Here is a 10393-nt window from a genome sequence, read left to right as displayed (position 1 = left end):
TTTTAATATTGATACAGTCAAGGCTCAGAATATTTCCACCACCACAAGGATCCCTCATCTTGGCCTCTTATAACCACACCGGCTTCTCTCTACCTCCATCCCCTCCTTGACCCTGGCAACAACTAATTGTTTCTCCATTTCTATAATTTTGTCATTTTAGATATATACACAGAATCATACAGTGAGTAACCTTTTGGGATTGGTTCTTCTAACTCAGCATATTTCTCTGGACATTCATCCAGATTGTTGCCTCCATCAATAGTTCATTCTTACTATTGCTGAGTAGGGTTCTGTGGTATGGATAAACTGGTTTTGTTCAGTCATTCACCCATTGAAGGACATCCAGGTTGCTTACTGTTTGGGGCTATTTCAAACAAAGTTTTCATAAACATTAGTGGACAGGTTTTTGTGTGAATCTAAGTTTTCCTTTCTCTGGGATGAATGCTCAAGAGGGCTATGTCTGGGTCCTATGGTAGTTGTATATTCATTGTTTAAAGCAACTATTAACTGTTTTCTAGATTGGTTGTACTATTTGGGGTTATCAAATATATGAGCGATCCAATTTCTCCACACCCTCAGCAGCATTTGGTAGTGTCACTGTTTTTTATTCTGATGGAAGTATAGTGATATCTCATGGTTGTAATTTGTATTTTCCTAATGGCTAATGGTGCTGAACACATTTTTATATGCTTATCTACCATCTGTATGTGTTCTTTGGTGAAGTGTCTATTCATGCCTTTTGCCCATTTTCTAATTGGATTGTTTGTTACTGTTGAGTTCTTAGAGTTCTTTATATATTCTAGATACTAGTCCTTTGTTGGATATGTGTTTCGCAAATATTTTCTTGTAGTCTGTCTCATGTCTTTTCACCTTCCTAGTAGGGTCTTTACAAAGAAAAAATTTTAAAATTTGATGAAATCTAACTTATCCATTTTTTCCTTTTGTGGGTCCTACTTTTGGTATCAAATCCAAGAGTTCTTTGCCTAGCCCTAGATTCCAAAGATGTTCTGTTTTTTTCTTCAGGAAGTATATAGGTTTATGTTTTATTTTGCTTATATCTGTATGTCCATTTTGAATTAATTATTGTGTAAGTTCAAGGTTCAATTCTTTTTGTCTACAAGTGTCCAGTTGCTCCAACACTGCTTGTTAGAAAAGCTACTGAGGGTCCTGCAGAGTCAGAATCTAAACTGTAAAGCACTCTGTGAAGTAATGACATCTAAGGACCTACAAAAGCATGGAAATATCCGGATGTTCTCCGTGTCTGACCATGTCTGCACACAGTTTTTCTTTTTCTTTCTTTTTTTAAGATTTTATTTATTTATTTATTTATTTATTTATTTATTTGAGAGAGAGAGAGGAGGGGGAGGGGCAGAGGGAAAGGGACAAGCAGACTCCGTGCTGAGCGCAAAGCCCAACTGGGGGTTCCATCTCACGAACCCGAGTTCATGACCTGAGATGAAATTCAAGAGTCAGACGCTCAATAGACTGGGCTCCCCAGGTGTCCCAGCACACAGTTTTTCTTTGTATATGACAATGGCCATGCCAATGTTAATACTCAGGGTCCCAAGAAACAGAAAGAAGTCATGCATGTGATTGGAATGCAGGTTTACACAAACTGAGGGGGCCCTAGTCCTGGTATGGCCCTGGTATCCCCCAAAATCCATCTGCCCTCATAGAAGGCAGCCTTCCCTGAGGAATCAAGGAGCCATTACCAAAGGATGGGGTAAAAAAATAAAAATAAAAAATGGAAGAGGCATCCTTTATGGTCCGGACTGACCCAGGAACTGCTCCACATTTGGATGGCCCAGACTGACTCCCTAGCCCTGATTCTCCCAACTGACTTCACACTGTTTATAAATAAAGCAATAAAGACACCTACTGCGGGGCGCCTGGGTGGCTCAGTCGGTTAAGCGTCTGCCTTCGGCTCAGGTCAGGATCCCGTGGTCCTGGGATCGAGCCCTGCATCGGCTCCCTGCTCAGCGGGAAGCCTGCTTCTCCCTCTCCTACTCTCTCTGCTTATGTTCCCTCTCTTGCTGTGTCTCTCGCTGTCAAATAAATAAAATCTTAAAAAAAAAAAGACACTTAGTGCTCTCTCCTACTTCCTTCTGTCCACTCTCTCTCTCTCTCTCACCCCTTCCCCACAGCGCAAACTGAAGCTACCTCCTCCAATCCCCTGTCCTGGTATGTCCCCACCTACCTCACTCTCACTTGCTACTTCATGGAGAAAACAAAAACCATCAGGGAGGACTGACTCTACACTTAGTCTTGCACACATTCTGTGCCCATATTCTTACTACCTTCCCACAGTGATGGAGGAAGTCCCTCCTTCGAAAGCCAGTAGCCACATCTGAGCTTCGTAGTTCATCACGGCCTGCACACTCAGTACCTTACTCATCAATCATTGCCTCTCCTCTAGTTCTTCCTCAACACCATCACTCCTAAAAATCTTGTCTTTGAACATAACAACCTCTTGCTTCCCTTCTCATTACCTTGCCACCTCTCCTCCCTACTTCAAAGCCAGGATTCTCGAATGGGCTTTCTATGCTGTCTATAATTCCCGACATCCCATTCCCTCTTCAACCAATTGCAGTCAGGTGCCTGTCCTCACAATGTTTAAACAATCCTTGCCAAGATCTCCAAAGGCATGTTATTGCTGAGGCTGGCAGACACCTTTCAACCTTATTTTATCTCGACATCTGTATCATATTTGCACAAGAACATATCTTCTTTTCGAAAACAATTCCCTTCTCTTGGCCTCTTTTGCTTTCCCTTAATCTCTCTGGCTATTCACTGGTCTCTAGTAAGTCTCTCCTTTCTCGGCTAGTGCTCCCTGTTTCAGGCCCTCTGTGCTCTCCATACATGCTACGCCTGGACACGCGTCCAACCCTTGGCTCCTCCCTCTCCTGATTCCCTATGAGGAATACATCCCTGCGTCCTGCATCCCAATTCTGTGGGGGATTAGCCAGCCCTGGTCGCCACAACAAATTATCAAACACTGGGTGGCTTAAACACAGAAACTTATTTTCTCACAGTTCTGAAGGCAAGAAGTCCCAAATCGGACATGCTCAGTTTCTGGTGAGGACCATTTTCCAGGCTGTAGAGGGCCACCTCCATGTTGTGTGCTCACCTGGTGGAGATAGAACACAAGCTCTCTGGTGCCTCTTCTTCTGTGGACGCTAATCTCATCACAGGGGCCCCACCCGTCTGACCTCATCTAAACCTAATTATCTTCCAAGGCCCCACCTCTAAATACCATCCTAGTGGGCTTTAAGGTTGCAGTGTGTGCCTTGTGGGGGCAGGGCACATAATTCAGTCTAATGGCACATTGCTCTGAAAGTCGGCCTTTCCCATCTCCGCTGCCATTTTTCTTCTTACCTGGATTATTTCAGTAGTTTCTTGGCTAGCCTCTTTGCCTATGTTATCTCCTTCAAAACCATTCCCCATACTGCAGCTAGACTGATTTTTTTTTTTTTTTTTTTTGAGTCAGAAATCAGGTCTCACTAGTCCCTTGCAAAAGATACTTTGGGAGTTTCTGGTAGACTTTCTGTAAAGTCTACACTCGTTAATATAGCATGGAAATCCCTCCATGTTGGGGCACAGGTTGATCTCTCAGGCCTGACCTCTCTCTCTCTCTTCCCCCTTGTACTCAGCAATACCTCCGTAGAACAGCCCTTAGGGTTCTGTGAACACACCCTGCTTCTTAAATTTTCCACATTCTCAAGACTCAGCTTAGATGTCACCTCCTCTCGGAAGCCTTCCATGACCCTTAGGTTGGATTAGGTGCTTTTCCTAAATGTCATCACAGCTCCACAGTGTGTTAACCTCTAATACAGCACTTAGCCCATGTTGTCAGAGTTGTTTTTCACCTGTCTGTTCCCTCCACTCAGCCATAAGCTCCTCAAGGACAGAGCTCATCCTAACTCCTCACTCGATGCCAAGTCAATGGTGCAGTTCTTTGTGTTTATTAGGCGAAAGCAATTTGGTGCAACTTCTTTTATTGATCAGAAAACTAACAAAGAGAGCATAAGCTCTCACTCAAACAAAGCCAAGCTAGCAAGAAGCCCAGAAATCAAAGAATGTCACTATCAATGAGTCAGCTATCAAGAGTTTCCAGGGCCAGCATTGGCACTGCTGGAAAAAGTGACTGGAATCCAATTATTTCACTTCTTTGGGCCTTTGTCTGTAAAATAAAGAGCTTGCACTAAATCACCTCCTAAATCACCTCTTTCTAACACTAAAAAGTTTCATAATTTCTTATATGGAGGCCGTAAATTCCAACCCAAATGTCTGGTTGGAATTTTCCAGAAATCACGAACTTGGGACCTTTCTTGCTCTACCAGAAGAGAATTTGGGGATAGCTGGGGTTTATGAAGACCCTAGGCGATCAGGGTTTCTCTTCACTGCCTATTCATTTCTTCATTCATTCAACATTTATTGAGCGCCTAATGTGTGCCAAGCACATAATGCTTTTCAGTTTAGAGATTTATGAGTGCTGATAATAAGTTACAAGGGCCCAATTCTCTGTGAAGACAATTTGATGTATAATTTTCCAAAATTCAGACAGAGACGCAGTGACTTCATAGGGGAAAACTATATAGAAGGCACTAAGAACCACTCTCTTCAAATTGCATTTAGCAACAGTTATGTAACTATTACATTGAACAAGCATGACTCGTAGGATGTAATCAATCATAAAGCAACACTTCAAATTGATTCCACAGAGTTAACACTTTCTCTGCTCTCGGGTGAAATTTAGAGCAGCTTTTTATTCTCTGGTCACTTCCGGGTAATGAAAATGTCCATGGGTCAGTAATTAACATGTCTAGAGTCAGGTCACAGTAAAAACATCCATCTGGTTTTGCACTTAGGCTTCTCTGCTCCCCAGCTCAGCCTCTCACAATCCGGTTAGGAGAGCAGCCCGTGGCCTCCCTTTTCCCGATCCCTGCCCCTTTCATCTTTCTAACAGGGATTTCACACTTCTCTCGGGTTGGAGTAGCGGGAGGATTAGGAGGAAAACAGAGCAGGAAGGTTCTTACTAGTCTGGTAGTCCCGTGAAGATTTAGTGTCAGAGTTCTCTGGCCTTGACACGTATTTCAAGTTGTGTCTCCAGTTGGTTTTTCAAGACACCGCAGGGTAGGGCTTCTCTCACCTGCATTTCCCTGTCGACAGATGGATATGTCTTAATATGGCTGATCACTCAGTCTTCCCTCAGCCTGTGGGAGTCTGGCACCCGCTCCAGCCTTTTTGTTCATCTGGTCACCCATCCAGATGACCCTTTTAGAGAGGACACAAGATACCCTCATGCCTGCTTTCTCTTGGGGGTAGTCCACGTCCCCTCCAAGGGAACCACTGACACTTTCTTTGCCCGTGAAGATTTGGAAAGGCCAGGCGGGAGAATATCCAGCACACAGACCACTCGGTACAAAACAACCCTCTCCTTGCAACCCTACTTCGCATTTTTAATGTCCTTTTGGTTTATGTAAGCAGTTGAAAAGTCACGTAATCAGATTTTGACAACCTTCCTTGCAAATTTTGCAAAGGAAGCTCTCATACCTCACTTTAAAATACCTCACTGATAGCAATGTCTCAGGTGCATCAGCTGAAACTTCCATTCTTTTACAGTTATGCCTGCCTTGCAACGTTAGAATGACCCATTTCTCATCATATCTTTGGTCTATATTTGCCATGTCACTGTGACAAATAGCCTTTTCCTCCCCTCATTTCATTATCTAAGAGAAAGTCAATATGAGTTTTTGTGTAACTTAGAGTACTTACTTTCATAATCTGGAAACTGGGCATCATAGTAGTTTCCTCGGGCTGCCGTGACAAAATACCACAAACGGGGGGGGGGCGGGGGAAGGGGTAAGCAATAGCAATTTATATGTCACAGTCCTGGAGGCTAACGTGTGAAATCAAAGTGTCAGCAGGGCCACATGCCTCCAAAGGCTCTGAGATAGAATCTGTTCTAAGTCTCTCTCTTAGCTTCTGGGGGTTACTGGCAATCTTTGGCCTGTGGCTACCTTACTTCAATTTCTCCCTCTGTGTTCACATGATGATCTCCCTATACGTCTGTGTGTCTCCATGGCCTTCTTATAAGGGCATCACTCATCAGATTTAGGGACCACTCTAACCCAATATGCCGTCATTGTAACCTGATTATGTCCGCAAAGACCCCATTTACAAATAAGGTCATATTTACAGGTTCTGAGTGGACATGGATTTGGGGGGGGACATTGTATAATCCAGTACCAGTACTGTAATATTTTCTGTAGAAAGGTTCAATATCAGTGCATATATGATGTGGCATTTCCCCCCCAATAATGTTTTGGTTTTTTTTTTTTTTAATGGAGGAATTGCATTAATTTCGGAAAGGCCTATAGAAATAATATCTCTGGGTTTCACTGCATAGAAATAGTCAGATTCATGGAGGAATATGACAAAGGAGGCATACAAACAGCTTAATAAGCATGGGTATGTATCGTATGGGAGAATCGACGCAAGCTAATAATAGCTACCCTTGACATGAGCGAGCGGATGCTTTTTCCACAGCTGAATTGTGAGCAGGATGATGTAGTGTTTGTTGACTTTGCCATGTGACTTGTGAAAACAAAAGAGGTACAAAGAAGACAAATGGCATTGTAATTCTGAGTGGTTTGACTATAAGTACACATACTATCGTTTTAATAGCAGTAGTGACGTGTTGTTCTATATAATCATCCATTTTTAAGACTCTGCAACATTTTAGAAATTTTTCCTGGGCATACTCTTCCCCCTGTACTGGATTTTCCTTTCTCCAAAAGTTGAAGCTGTTGCTTGGAACCTTGCTCAAATAATGACATTACAGCAGACATGCCCCTGAAAGCAGCTTCATGAGATCTATTAAAACTGGGTTGGCGTTGTTGTTGTTGTTCTAACACAAACTTCAAATACAGTTTCTTCATGATTTATCAACTAAAATCTATCCTGAGAAAGTGTGGACCTTTAGCAAGGTGCAATGACTAGTGAAATGCTTATATATATTCCATTTACTATCCATTTATTTTTTTCTAGTCTGGAGTAAGTTCTTCCTCGGACCTCTGATTTTGCTTGGCCGAGAGTGCCTTCTGGAAATTCACATATTTACCCATCCTGGCTAAGGTCACAACCTTGTGATGCAACTTTAGAGACTTCGAGTGACTTCATTCAACAGCAGGTATTTCTTACTCAGAATGGTTTTAGACATTTTTTATGACTACTTTTACCACTATTTTACGTGTAACTTCTTTTCCGAACATGGCGAACACCACCAGGTACCTGCCTACCTTTGCAGGTGCAAATGGGATGGGGTCAGTGGACACTTATCCATTCCTTCTGGGCAAACAATTTATGCCAAACTTTAACCTTCCTTTGGATAATTGTTTTCCTTATGCCTTACTGTGTTACTGCATCTTTATTGCAATTTGTATTGTATTTTCTTTGTAAGACATTTGGATTCTTGTGAAAGTGTTGTATATGTAAATAATGGAAACAACACCCACAGCATTTCTTACCTCCTGTGGGTGCTGCCACACTTCTTCCTGTTTTCTTTCTTTGCCTTCTTCTTCTGTTTTAAATCACCGTAAGAATAGTTCTTCGGAATTGAGATGATGCAACAGTCTTAAAGACCCAGCCCGTGCTCTATTACTAATTAATGGAGAGTACTGTTTTTTGAAAAAAAATTTTTTTCTTTAAAGATTTTATTTATTTATATGACACAGACAGAGACACAGCGAGAAAGAGAACACAAGCAGGGGGAGTGGGAGAGGGAGAAGCAGGCTTCCCGCGGAGCAGGGAGCCCGATATGGGGCTCGAGCCCAGGACCCTGGGATCATGACCTGAGCTGAAGGCAGACGCTTAACGACTGAGCCACCCAGGCGCTCTGTAACTGAAGCCAACAGGATTGTTTTGAACTTCATGACATTTTGTGCTGGTTTAAAACACGGTAGCAGGTGTGATACGCATTGTATAATGTTCCACCATAAACTGAGCGTGGCAGGAGGTATAATACCCTTAAAGTAAAATGGTGATATGGTAACCAGAGACATTATTGAGCTTCTCCATGGCTTGGCCTCTTTTTATAAAGTGAGTCAGGCAGCAAAGAAGATTTTTTCTCCACTTGGGAGAAAGGGCCAGAAGTGCAAGAGATACAAAACCACTGAGCCTGCTTGTACTCAGTAGTCTTCTAGGACTTTTAGAATATCTGTTACCTAACAGGCTCCAAGGGCACCGTTGGGAATTTCAAGGTCCATATCGAAGCAGGCCCATGGAGCCCTAGAGTCAGAAACGCTAAGAGAGAGAGAAGGAACTGAAGCTTCCCTCGGTCTCTGCTGGCTGCCTCCTCTTTGTGACAGGTTGTGAGCACATCAGTACAGGCCATGGGAAGGAAGAAGTAGCCACAGTCCAGTGGGGCGCAGGGGCCAGAGCCTGTCTTCAGAAGCTGGCCCATCCCCAGGGGACAACCAGGCAGGCCAGTGAGTGTCAGTCAAAGGGCATGACTAGCTCCGATTGGGCCAGGCTGTTTGGATATCGGAGTGAGTCCTCCCTGCCAGCAGAACACAGTTCTGGAAGAAGGCCAGGGGACAATACTCAAAATCAGGCACCATTCCAGGTGATTGGTCCAGTCACTGCAGGCCCCCCGCCAGAAACTGAGGAAAGAGTAGGAAATCACAGCCTGCTTCTGAAGGGAAGGGGGAGCGCAAGGGTTTGGCAGAGCATTAGGACCCGAGCAGAGGAAACAGGGGTCCAGGGCAAGGATCCAGCCACTGCAGAGAACTAACATGCTTAGCAGAGAAACTGAGGCCGACTGAGGTCACAAGGCTTTGGCCACAGTGATAAAAGAACTTGGAGACTCCGAGTCTACACCAGGAACCAGATTTCCAGGTCTCTAGGCAACCAAAACCATTCCGTCTATTAATAGGTCTCAGGCTGATGACACTGATCGAGACTGGCTCCGACTGGTTGGGGGCAACTTGGAGCTCCTGGAACTTTCATGTGCATAAGAAGTACCTGGGATCTTGTTAAACTGCAGATTGTGATTGGACAGGTATGATTAGGGCCCATAGTCTGAGCTTCTGACAAGATCCCAAGTAATGCTGCTGGTTGAGAGTCCACACTTGCTGTTAATCCCTTCCCTACCCGCCACTGCTCTCCACCTGCCTCACCTGCCCCCGCCACATGTCCCTCCTCCCCAGCCCTCCTCACCCTCAAGGCTGACCATCTCCTTTTCCTTCTCTTTTCTCCCCCCCCCCGCCACCCCCCCAACCCGTTTGTCCTAGTGCATTTCCTCTGTCAAGACCACCCACAGGACAAGAGCTTTGGTTTGGATAATAGAAGGGCCAAGATAAGAAAAGCCAAAAACATTGTTCCCATTGTCAGCACACAGCTAAATACTTTTAGGTTTGACAGACACAATGAATCCAGATTGATGTCTTTCTCAGTTACTGTTTTCCGTAGATTGTAAAGAACATGTGACTTCTTCTTTCCCCCTGGTATCCTCCAACACTGAAGAACTACCTTCTGAGGGCTCACTTCCACAGCACACACACGAAAATTAGAACAATACAGAACAGATTATCACGGCCCCTGCGCAGAGTTGACACACAAACTCTTGAAGCGGGTCATATTTTTCAAAAGTTGTAAAAATGGGCACAAATTAAGGAGAACTATACTGTGCTTACGGAAGAAAGGAAGCGATGCAGTAAAAATTTTAACTCAAATTCGTCTATAAAAATAATGCGCATCCAATAGAAACCTCAATAGAGTTTTAGTAAAACCTAATTCTAAAATTTAAATAAGAAAGCAAATGGCCAAGAATAGCTAAGAAAATTTTGCAGATAAAGAATGTAGTGTGTGTGTTGGGGGAAGAACTGGTGTGGGAGGGGAGTTTTCACTCTACAAGAGCTCAAGACTTAATCTGTAGTCAGTTACTAAGATGGTGAGTAGTTAGCTCTATTTAACGCGATCCTAAGTGATTTCGATTTTATTTGCGCTATTTTGATTTTTACACCTAATATGTACTTATTTTGTGATGAAAAATAAGCCAGAAAAACCCCAAGTGCTTTGAAAAAAGAAATATCTACTAAAAGATTTTTTATTTTTTTAAAAGATTTTATTTATCAGAGAGAGAGGGAGAGGGAAAGCACAAGCAGGGAGAGCCCCAGGGGAGGGAGAAGAAGGCTCCCCGCTGTAGATTGTAAAGAACATGTGACCTCTTTTATGTTTGTTAGAACATAAAAGCCTGATGCAGGACTCGATCCCGGGATCCTGGGATCATGACCCAAACTAAAGGCAGACATTTAACCGACTGAGCCACTCAGGCATCCCTAAAAGATTTTTTAAAAAATTAGAATGCTCTCACATATTTATTTGATATTCC

General features: G+C 43.4%; 1 non-coding gene across 1 annotated transcript; it reads left to right on the top strand.

Annotated features, from left to right (window-relative positions):
* The first annotated feature begins 9538 nt into the window (after window positions 1–9538).
* On the top strand, window positions 9539–9645 carry LOC114212640 (U6 spliceosomal RNA). The gene has a single exon (XR_003610023.1). It is a non-coding gene; the product is annotated as a U6 spliceosomal RNA (small nuclear RNA).
* The last annotated feature ends 748 nt before the right edge of the window (window positions 9646–10393 follow it).

The sequence above is a fragment of the Eumetopias jubatus genome, unplaced genomic scaffold (assembly GCF_037043125.1).
Source record: "Eumetopias jubatus isolate StellerSeaLion01/CBP00866 unplaced genomic scaffold, mEumJub1_p1.0 scaffold_6, whole genome shotgun sequence".
In the NCBI taxonomy this organism is placed as follows: Eukaryota; Metazoa; Chordata; class Mammalia; order Carnivora; family Otariidae; genus Eumetopias; species Eumetopias jubatus.
Note: the sequence above shows the minus strand (reverse complement) of the source record. Positions and strands in the feature narration are given on the sequence as shown.